Source organism: Mus pahari, chromosome 17 (genome assembly GCF_900095145.1).
Source record: "Mus pahari chromosome 17, PAHARI_EIJ_v1.1, whole genome shotgun sequence".
NCBI lineage: Eukaryota > Metazoa > Chordata > Mammalia > Rodentia > Muridae > Mus > Mus pahari.
Window position 1 is genome coordinate 6,886,664 of NC_034606.1, and position 12,050 is coordinate 6,898,713.

General features: G+C 40.5%; 1 long non-coding RNA gene across 1 annotated transcript in view; it reads left to right on the forward strand.

The window, feature by feature from the left end:
- Positions 1-652: 652 nt before the first annotated feature.
- The window catches only part of LOC110334505, a 69,285-nt gene continuing 57,887 nt past the window's right edge, over positions 653-12,050 (forward strand). The window contains exons 1-2 of the long non-coding RNA XR_002381122.1: positions 653-819; positions 4,426-4,551. This is a non-coding gene — a long non-coding RNA (uncharacterized LOC110334505). The remainder of the gene's footprint in view (positions 820-4,425; positions 4,552-12,050) is intronic.

The window sequence follows — 12,050 nt, forward strand, 5'->3', positions numbered from 1 at the left end:
GGTTCCTGCCTTTAAAAACCCTGGTGGTTCTGGGCTGGGGAGGCAGGCACATCCAAGTCCTCAAACACTTGGGTGTCATCCCAGACAGTTGGAATAAAATTTTTCAATTGGCTAAAGACTACGTCTGAGTGGTCATCTCTGGTGGGCTCCTCATAATACACGGATGGTTTCTCCTGGGCGTGAGAATCTGTTTCCTTTAAGAATGTGATTTTTGGCAGGTCGTCACACTCTAGTGCATTATCCCAGACCCAGAGGTATGTGGAGGTGAAGGGAAGTGGGTCTAGGAGGAGTTCGGGGAAGAAGATAGGTGTGGATACAATCAAAGTACATTGTATGAAATTCTCTAAGAATTAATAAAAATATTTTAAAAAGAAGCCTGCCTTACTGCAGCAAAATAGAACCAGAGGATATCTTAAGTGAAATAAATTGAACACAATAAAGACTGTCTTCTGTCACATGAGAAAGATTTTTAAACTAGAAATGAACTTGGAATTATGAGTGCTAGAGGTTGGGTGGAGAAGAGGGGGCTGGATTCGACCAGTATGCACTGCATGCTTGTGTTGAAATGCTACATAGAATCTTGTATATATATATATATATATATATATATATATATATATATCAATAAAAGGAAGTAGAAAATACATATGGCAAAGTCAGTCTCAAAATAAGGCCCTGGGATAACTGACCAGATTGCCAGGACTGTACATTTTGACCAAAGATGAATATTCTGTAGGCATTCTGGACTCAACCTGGAAATGGTATGTCTGACAGCTTTAAATAGAGCAGAAAGCAGAACTCCTGGATTCATCCCAGCTGGTAAGGCAAGGCAGATGCTCAGTACAAATATTTTAGCAAGTTATAGAGACAGCAAGGAAGGAAAAGGTCAGGCTGAAAAAGAGTGCTTTGTCAGATGAAACGTGTTCAGGGGGAGTCACAGATGAGGTACTGCTGGTCTAACGGGAGCTATAACTCAGACGACTTTAGCCCAACTTGCCATGCAGATGGCAAGCAAGGGGGAAATAAGGCAGTTAAGAGGAAACTGAGGTAGTTTAAGGAGAATGATAATACCTAGAAAATGAGGAAAACTGCCCATCAGACAGATCATGGAGATGCGCTTCAGAAGCACATTTGCGCAAGCGTGCTGCTCGCAGCTCTTGCCTCCTACAAGAGCATCCCCTGGAAGAACCTATGCTAGGAAAAGTCTCCAGGTGTGTGCGGATGGAGGTGTACAGGGAGGTGGGTCTGGTTTTACTGTTTTTTCATACTAAGAAAGAAACTGATATAAGAGGCTCTAATATTATTAAGAACTGCCTAGTTAAATTACACAATGTTGTTAACATGAACATTGCAAAGTAATTAAAAGTCATATTGATTTATAGTCACTGAACTTTGTATAACATTTTCATACATACTTTTAAGTGGAAAAATAAAGTTTTTAAAGTACTGTGTAGGAAATAATTTTGTTAATTAATCTTGTTAAAAATATTAGTGCACAGATACGTACTTATGGTTTAAAAAATTCTGAAAAGTACTAAAAGATGTTTGTAGTAACTATAACTAATTGGTCAGATTACTGGTCTATGAAAATATATCTGTTTATCTTGGTATTTTGTTTTTGTTTTTTATTAAGGAATGTTATTACCCTAATTATATAAATTGATTTAACATTTGAAGGAGAGATTGGGGACATTGACAAGTGATTTTTTTTTTCCTTTTATATTCCATTCTCAGAGACCTCATACTTGCTAGTCCTTCGCTCCTGAAGGTACTGAGCACAACTATGAATCACAGGACCTCCTCTGTCCCAGCCCTTTCTCCTGGGAATCTGGAATTGGAGCACTGACAGGCAGGGCTGGATGATGAATGGCTGAACTGAGAGGTCATGTGGAGCAGGACCTGGATTGGCACCATGATAACTCAAAGCCCTCCTGCTACTGAAGTCTGGAGAGTAGAGGCTTAGAGCATGCTGGGAAGGGAGGAGGGGGTAGGGTGCGGGAAGGTGAATTCTCAGAAGCAGAATAGCTAAGGGAGACTGAGTAGAACTGAGGGACAGAAGGCACAGCCTTTTTACTGCACACCTTCAACTCCTCTTCCCAGCCTTATTTCATTTGCAGCTTTTAGAACATCTATAAAATTGAACTTTATTTTCACAGCAGATTGAAGTGTTTCTGTTTGCAGAGAGCTTTCACAGTGACTGGTATAAACCCAGAAAGAATCTTGTGAATACTGCCAGTAGCTCACCACTGCCCTCGGCCTTCAGTATGTCCAGTAGTTTCTTAGTCTCTTCCTGTGGTGACTAGAAAATACCTTAGATTAGGTAATTTATGAATAATAAAAGTGTATTTCTTACAGATCTGGAGGCTGGGAAGTAAAAAAAAAAATCATAGTGCAGAAGATAAGGTACCCAATGCAAGCAAAATGAAACAGAAAGGCAGACAGACTTGATCTCAATAGGCTGAGACTGCTTTATTGGAACTGGGAGGGGCCCCAGCCTTTCTGTGGGATGAAAGCAGAGCCCATTTAGAGGGGCTGAGGGGCATGTTTACACACACACACACACACACACACACACACACACACACACACACACACACGCATGCACGCACGCGCACACACACACATACACAACGATAACAGGGAGTTACAATTATTCTGTGGCGGTTTGAACAGGAGCAGCGTTGTTTTGATGCCCTGGCACGTTGTTTCTGTGGTGAGGTAGACTGGGCAGCCTGGAGCCAAGCAATTCTTTATGGTTAGAGGCCATTGCCCAATACAGCCTGGCTCAGTACCTCATGACCGGAGTCTGTTACCCAATGCTGGGAAGAGTTCCTATAGTACTCTCGAGATGGCACGTGTTGCTGTATATTTTCACATGGTAGAAAGCAGGAGGGGAAGGGATACATTTTCTTCCAAAGCTCCTTCTATGTGGACGCTAAGGCCAATCTGTGAGAGCGGAGACCTCATGGCCCAACTGCTTCCTGTTACTCTTGTACTGGAGATTAAGTATCTGTGGATTTTGAGGAAACAGAAACACTCAAGCCAGAGCAGAAGACAAGACGCCCTGGACACAGAGAACTGGGGATGGAAAGTCCCGCTTAGAACTGGTAGAACAAAACGAGAGGAAGGAAATGTTTCAACTGTAGTTTTGTGGATTTCTGTAAAGACGCTTCAAGGTGAGGAATTTTACAGTGCAGCTCTCCAACTCAGTATTCTGAATTCTGTTGTGCAGAACTTTGCCTAATGTGCTTGACAACCTCAGCGGAAAAGGGAGTATATAAATGCATCATCAATATAATAATATAAATTGAATTAGAGTGTTCATTCTGTTCTGCTGGGTTCCTTTCTAGAACCGACTCTGCAGTGGCTCTTGTTAGCTCTCTCCTCACAGAGAACTGACCCTTCTGCCTTTGCCTTTGTCACGTGGCCCATTTGGTAGTTTCTATTCCTCCTTCATTTTCAAGTCAAGCAACCTATCATGTTCTCATTTGAAGTTTAGAGTTATGACATTTGCATCTAGCTTCTCTTGGCCTTCTGGGAGTGAGCTGTAAGTGGATTTTGAGGACCAAAGATACCAGTTTGCCTGCTTGATTACTGACAAGGTCAAGTCGTGGCTCAACAAATTAGGATACTAACATTTTTTTTTTCCCTAATAAGCTCCTAGTTGCCTTTTAACACCATAAATACATCTGGTCTATAATTCAGAAAAACATAAATTTCCTGAATCATGGCATTCATATCTACTATAGCAGTGAAAGATTCAGCATGTTTGAATAATCTCCTAGTGTCTTTATTACAAAGTTAGTATAGCTTTTCTCCCTCCCAGGTGACTTAGATATCTTCTATAGTTACCATCTATATTGCTGGCCTCCGACATTTCTTTTATGCCCAATCAAGTTTTGAAGTCTTTTCTTTATAAAGCTCAAACCTTTTCTGAATTTTAAGTGTTTATGTGATTTATTTCTAGTCAGTTCCATTTTCCTGAGTCTAGCTTGAAGCACTTGCTAAAGTATACAGATCAAGCTTCAGAATGCTTTCTTCTAGACGGCTGGTACTTCTCGTACTTGCTGAAGAACCACAAGGCAGTTGTTTCGCAAATATGTCCCCATATTATAGCACTATGGGACTTTGTCCTCAGCATGAATGATTAGACCAGATCTGAACATCTGGCTGAAGACAGTCTATATGCGAGGAAGTGATAACTTGCTCAAGCAGAGCAGTGGAGATTAAAGTGGCATGAATGAGGATTTCTGAGAAGAAACCTAGTGAACAAAGGCAGTGAAATTGTCAGGTAGATTGGTTGTGAGAGAGAGAGATTGTGAGGAAACAGAAATTATGAGTAAAGTCAAAATGAGTGTGCAGAAGGCAAGTGGTAGGAGTAGGAGATGCAGAAGGCGAGACACACGATGTGATTTGTGATTCCAGAAGAGTTCTGTGGACCTTTGGCGAGGAGTGGATCACAAGATGATGGACCTAGAGAGCTGCTCTGGATCCCAAACCTCACACCAGTTCCTGAGCAACGCCATAGTCATAGAAGACTCAAGACTTCAGGTACTTCCAAGTTCTGCAGATGTTTCTTCATGTTTACCTTTAAATTATACATCTTATCCTTTAAATTGACCTAAAAGAACTTAAATAGAATGTCTGCTTTGCGTCCACTTAAGTTAGCAAAAGTTGTGAGTAAGATGCAAATGACCTAGCTCTGCCTACTCAGCTTTGTTGGTCCATACACCACAGGGAAGCTCTAAAAACAGTCTCATAGAAGTTTTGCCTTCACCTTCAGCATTCAGAGTTGTCTAATAAAACAGCTAATTAATGCAACAAAGGCTACGTCAAAGGTAAATGTATCCCATGGCCAAAACATTTTTCTTATCAACTCCTTGCCTCTTCCACTGAGCTCTTCTGTTAACTGGTTTCACACAGTTAGTGATTCTGTGTGATGTCATCTGTTGCATGTAGCTTTAGCTACCCCACGTAAGCTCTGGGTGTACTGGGCTCCCACCCTTGCCCAAAGAATATTGGATCAACAGATAAAAAACACAGACACACACACAGTTGCTCAATTTCAACTTGCCTTCTTCGCTCAATTGCTGGTCACTGCCTTGGCTAGCATGTCCTTCCTAGCACTCCCAGCTCAGCACCCTAAATCTTCACTCAATTCCAGTTGCTCAGCCACCTTAACTCCCAGCTCAACATCCCCAACCTCCTGCCTGAAGAAGCAGCCTGTGGTCACTTTGGCCAAGATCTGACATGGCTGGCTGGCTTTTCTCCCTCTGAAGCAGGGTGAAAACTCCGTCTTCCTCTCCTAATGTCTGCCTGCTTGCTTGTGGAAACCCAGAAGTCCCGCCTATTCCTTCCACCCAGCAATTAGCCCATGGCATCTTTACTGATAGATCAAGAACCACCCGGGGAACAGGACCTTGGCATCAGCACCACCCCTACATCACCAAGGTTAGGACTGTGGTCTCCTATTAGCCTTCTCTTCTCATGAGTCACTAGTATTTATAATAAGCAGAGGCAATATTCTATGACATTTACATATACTAATTCATTTCATCTTCACAACAGTCTATCTAAACAAATCATCCTTGTTCTTGTAGGGGACACTAAAGCTCGAGAGGTCTAATTGTTGACATGCATCTATTAGGTTGTATTTGAATTGTAATCTGCTTGATATTAGAGCTATCGACCTAATAGGGACAGTTCTCTCTGATGGCCTTCATCTCTGTAGCCAACTCTTCCGTGCCTTCTTATGGTTGTTAATGATGCAAGCTCCAGATGACTCTTTGCCTGAACTCTTCTTCATTTGTGTTTTCAGCATCCCTGTAACAGATGTCTAATAAACATCCTTGTGGGATGAAGATTTGTGAAGATTAGTGTGAATAGTGCTTGACTTTGATGCTATACAATCCTGTCTGTGATGTCCGTTTCTTTAAAAATAATCAGTCTAGACTAGATTTCCTCCATGTGTGGATTTGAACCTCTGTATACCATTTCTTCCAAGGGAGTGATTCACTCTCCTTATTTGCCAATGCACGGTTCTGTTCTTGTCCTCCAGAAAGCAAAATTCTGCCAGCAGTGGGGCAGTGAGAACACTGTAGGGATAGCTGTCCTCTTCATAGGCCACTCCCTTGGCTGGCAGGTAGTGGCCACATCTGTTGTTCAGTGGGCATGACTTCCTGCTTATCTATATTCTGTGGCAGCTAGCTGCCCTGTCGCAGCTCCATGGCTGTCCATGATGCCTGGCATATGCTGTACTAAAATTTCTGGTGCATTTGAGGGCCTCCATAATTCAAAAAAGATACCATTTTTTCAAGAAATTCTGATCCCAATATAACTCTGATTTCTTGCTAGAGAGGACAGATTCCTTTTTTCAAGACCCTAATATATATTTATTATGTGAGCAGAGGGAAAAGAGCTAATTTCAAATTATAATTTTCTTTACGATGATCTCATATCATCCAGTAACATCATAAGAATGCCTCATCACCTCAGAAAGCTCTGGGAGCTCTTATATACCTTGAGCAGTGTCTGCTGAGGGAAACAGCCTCATTGTATGGCTGGCTGGCACTAGTTGGCTTCTCAGGAGCTGCTCTATCTTCTCTTTGTTGGATAGATCCATGTAATACAAAAAAATGTCAGCTACATTTTCCCATGCCTCCCTTGCAGCTAGTGCAGACATGACAAGTGACTCAGTATTAACTCATGTAATGCTAAGGGATGGCTGCTAAGGGCTTTGGGGACAGCCTTCTCTAAAGCATTGCTGTTTTCATTTTGGGGTGTGATTTTTTTTTTCTGAAAATGGCCTGTGAAATTGCTGCAGCCTTTTGAGCTTTCAAGAGGAAGAAGCAATGTCCCGGTACACATGCTAAAGCACAAAAAAGAAAATCACCTGAATTTAAGTGCCATCTTACCAACCTTGAAAACACCCTGCCTTGAATCCTTATACAACAGTAATAGATATGCATAATGTATGTATAATAATATCATGTATACATTATGTATAAAATGATAGCAAAAACATTAGTACTAATTGTACCTCCATACACTCCCACAGAGCCTGTCGTAAGTCAGATATTTATTTATTATGCAAGACTATGAAATCTTGAGTTGGTTAAGCCATATCTTATTGGTAGCTGCAAATATCCTATCTAAAACAGTCTGGTCCTTGATCTTTCTCAGGGTTCTATAGCAGCCCCTTGGGGATCACTGTCTAAATCACTCCATCCACTGAAGATTTCATGCTCAGTGTTTGCACGTTCCTTTCCTATTGTATCCATAGACATATCAGAACAATCTTTTTCTTTCATTACTACTGAGTGCTTCACATATTCTATTGGTAGCTATGACTAATATGAGTTAACACATTACCAGTGACAGTTTTATTTTTACGTATGAATCTTATAATAGCCATTAACTAAAGCTGAAAAGTGCTCCAGATGGAAAAGGAGTGGATTCTTCTGAAGCCAAGCAGTCAGTTTTCTGTGCTTTTATTTTCTAGCTCCTCTCGGTAACTCATAGCTTTAAGAGAGAGGAGGAACCACGGGGGAGCTGTAAGTGAACTGAAGAGCCTTTCAGTGTTAGAGTTGGTTACAACAAGGATAACCTCATGATAGATAGGTGAGCTCTAGGGCGAGTTGCTACCCTTTTCTGTGAGTTCTCAGCAGCATTTCCTTCTCAACTTCCACAGTTACAATAGGATAAATTCCTTACTAAATAAAATGTGCATTTCTGTCCTTTAAAAAATTTTTTTTATTTGATTTTCAAAAGATTTATTTATGTATTTATCTAGATATGGGTACTTTTCTGCAAGTGCATCTGCACACAAGATGACAGATGACATCACAGTTTTGTGAGCTACCATGTTGGTTATAGGAATTGAACTCAGGACCTTTGAATTCTTTTAACTACTGAGCCATCTCTCCAGTCTGCTCTTCTGGTTTCTATCTTGTATGAACAGAGTGGTTGGTAAAAGACGTTAATTTTCTCTCTGTTTTGAAGGGTTCAGGAATGTGTGTGTGTGTGTGTGCGCGCGCGCGCGTGCACATGTGTGTGTGTGTGTGTGTGTGTGTGTGTGTGGATATACCACAGAGCCTATGCTAAAAAGACCTAGGGGACCATCTAATTTGAATATAAGTACCCTGTAGCAGAGTAAAGCTTGAGCTTAAATGAAAACTCTAATATTCAGCTCTGTTCACTGTCTAAAGAGTTCCTTTAAAGAGCTTAATAAAGAGGATCAGTGGGATTCTTGGGTATTAAACGAGTCTTCCAATGCAATATTTAAATGACATAAGTATAACATAGAAAGCCCTTGGATTAATCTTCACTTAAACTACCCATGAGCTCAAGAGGCAAAGGAAAAATACCCTTGGAAAATTGTGTAGATATTTTTGAGACCCCGTGTCAAATACCAGAAATGGCTAGGTGCTTGATTACTAAGCCCCATGCAGGCTGGTGATGTTGCTTCTGAGTTATCCCAGGTTAACAGGACTTCCCACTGGGAACCAAAGCTTTAGTCCTTTATTTACCCCTTCCCAGGTTGGGAAGCTGTAATCTCTGGCAGGGTTTATATCCTGGGGGTCAGCTGAATGTCTGGGGGCAATTGTGTTCTCTGTAGGGGGTTTCCATTGCTAGGGATCCAGAGCTTTTCTGTGCAATCATGTGTTTTCTATTTAGTAATGTCTCTTCTGTGAGCCTTCACGGTTTATTTGTAACAACTGGTACTAAACCCTGGTGTTTGTTCCCGTCAGAGTGTGTGCAGTTAGAGGCACATAGCCATTTTAGAACACAGAGCATTAATCTGGTGTCCGTCATCAGGGGAAGCAGTTGTCGAGTCCTTCTTCAGTGCTGCATGACCAGGGCCATTTTAGGTTGTCTGTCTTTGAGCATTCAGTTTTTCTTTCCACTACTTAATTTTGATCTTGAAGAATTCCTTTAAAAATTATAGCATTGTGTTTTGTGTATCAACAAAACAAAACAAAACAAAAGCTAACTTGTGCATGAACGCATGGTTAAGTGTGTGTGTGTGTGTGTGTGTGTGTGTGTGAGAGAGAGAGAGAGAGAGAGAGAGAACTTTCAAATATATTGGTGAACTTCAAAGAGCTGATGAAGTAGCTGATTTCTGTAAGGTTTGATTAGATAGGTACATGGGTTTTCCATTTGTCCTAAAATATCTTCTCCACTTACAGCTTTGATGTTAACATTCCTTTGAGTTAACATTGCCTTTCCTTAGCAGGCTTTTTTTTAAAAAGGCAAATCAGGGGCTGAGATGATTTTTCAGAATGGTAGCAACTTACAGAAAGGGTTTCGAGTGAGCCTGAGCACCCCCTCCTGCAGATGCACATATCTGGAGATGCACCACCACAGCCACTGAAGGCTGGCCTTCTCGTGCAGCCACGTACATACAGTCCAGCTTCTCAGAAACAAGGAGAAACTTGAGCCCTCCTCCAGGTCTGTGTTCTTCTACATAGGGGACACTAGCTCTTTCTTCAAATTTCCTATTTTGATGGAGTGTTAACAGTCAATTGGGCATTTTTTTTTTTATGTCAGTTCTTTGCCTGGTTTTGCAGGAGCTGGGTCTCAAGGTTAAGAGCCCACAAAATCCCTTATTGGCAATGAGACTTTGTCCAGAGGTAAAGGAGGGACAAGGGCGGAAGAGAGGTTAATACTCACAATCACATCACAAAGAGAGAAGTCAGTTTCCTGGGAGGAGCATTCAGGAAAAGACTTTGCTGAAAGGCAAACTTTAAAATGAACTAAAGACAATAAAATATTGGCAAGAGAAAATGGTGCTAGGGGTAAGTGTTCCAAACAGAAGGGCAGAGTACACAAAGGCCCTGAAAATTTGGCCTTGTTTGGGGAGCTGGAATCTTTGTGTTATTCCTTAGAGTTCATTGAGCAGAATGTCATGCTAGGCAGCAAAGCCTAAGAGGCACACTGATCGCAAACCATGCAGTTTCATGTTGAAGGTTCAGGGAAGCACCCTTCCTGCCAAATAATGACTTCAATAAATTTTCTGAACACAGGACACATGTATAAAACCCAGTGTCATTCACATGTATGTTTCCTGAGGAACTTTGTCTTCTTCCCTAAGTGGCCATTCATGTTTTCACTGGATATGACAAGAATACAAGTCCTTAACTCTATCCTTTGCTTACCCTCATCATCTCTTGGGTTCTGCTTGTAAAGTTGTTTTTGAAGAATGAGCTAATATCCACTCATGCGAAGCACTTATGTGCTTCTGTTCCCCTGTATAAGCAGAGAGTCCTGGAAGACCAGGGCTTCCTGCAGATGCAGACTATCGCATACGGAAGCATCCATAATGGTCTTTTGACTTCAGCCCACAGGAGACTGGAGCGCTCACAAGCATAGCCCACTGGCACTCTTACAGCCTTTGCTGTAAACAATGACATTCATTCTCCCATTCAAGAGCCTCTTATTTCCAACATTCATGACCCAGTTATAGGATGGCTTATTAGCTTGCCATTAGTGTAGAACCTCAGGTTCGTATGATGCTTGAGAATAATTATAATACATATTTAATATCCATCAGTCCTCTCGTTTTTCTGATTGTTGTTACTGAGTGCTGTAGGCTGGGTAGATAGATAATAAAGACTCTTGTCTAACTCTTAGTTCTGGGGCCAGATCAGTCAGCCCTAAGAGGATGTTGACGGCCCTTACTTGGCATCTGGTGAGAGCCTTATTGCTAAATACAGTGTGGTGGAGAGCTTCGTCTATGAGATGGAGGAACTATCTAGACAGAGTCTGCTTTTATAACAAAGTCACTAATCCACAAATCCATCTGCCTGTTGGTTGTTCGTGGTCAGACACCTTTCAAAGGTTCTTGCCTCCAAATACCACCAGCATTTAACTTTGGAGATTATGTTTCCAACATATGGATTCTGGGTAACATCTAAAATACTGTGTGATCATTCTGTCAATAGAAAATATAGATTAGATAAGAGTATTTATGGAGAAACAACTTCTAACCTATTTGTGAAAATTACAATGTTTTATTGAGATTTTAAAATGAGATTTAAACTGAAATATTTATGAAATATTTATGAAAAAATCTATTATTCCCCAATATTCCTGTAGGTCAAATAAAACTCCAATCAAAATACACTTATGATACTTGGAGATGCTATTTCTTAATTCTAAAGTGAATGAGGAAAACCTTTCCAAGGATTTGCTAATAAGATCATAGCGACCAGAGGGTAACTCTGAATCACATGGAGCTTGGCAAGCTAGCTGAGCAGATAATTATGAGCATTTGTCTTTAGGAACATTGATTTTGAGCCTTGACTCTGCCATGTGTAACCATGGGACTTGGCGAAATTCCTTATATTTTCCAGGTCTTTGTGTTCTTGTATGTGTAATGGGGCTTGTAATAATCACAACCATGTTGTGTTTGTACAGACTGAGGCACTTAGCAACATGCTTAGCACTCAGCATTCCGTAAACGTTAGTTATTATTAGTTTTAATTGATAACAAAATTACTTACAAAGCTATTTTTAAAAGGCATAAAAATTTAGATAACTGGATCAGAAACTACTGTCTGTGACTTAAATATCTACATCTGTTTATATTTATAACAAAGGAAAACATCACAGATAGATACAGGGGCTATATATGCAACCATTTATGCAAGTATGTATATAGATATTTTCACACATATGCAGTAGACATTGATATACACATGCTTATACTAGAGGGAGCATCACTAAGGAAGAAAAATACACATTATTCATATATGTCTATATATAAACCATAATAAAACTTATATACACTTCAAAAGATCAAAACTTAGCACTGTATTACATGAAGATGGAAAGACAACTACCAATTACAGACTAATTTAAAAGAAACAGCAAAGAGCACGCAACCTTTATTTGATCTGTAACCCTACTCATTAGGAAGTATTTTCTTTAGAATTCCCACTGAATAAGCTTCTTTCTTCTTCTTCTTCTTCTTCTTCTTCTTCTTCTTCTTCTTCTTCTTCTTCTTCTTCTTCTTCTTCTTCTTCTTCTTCTTCTTCTTCTTCTTCTTC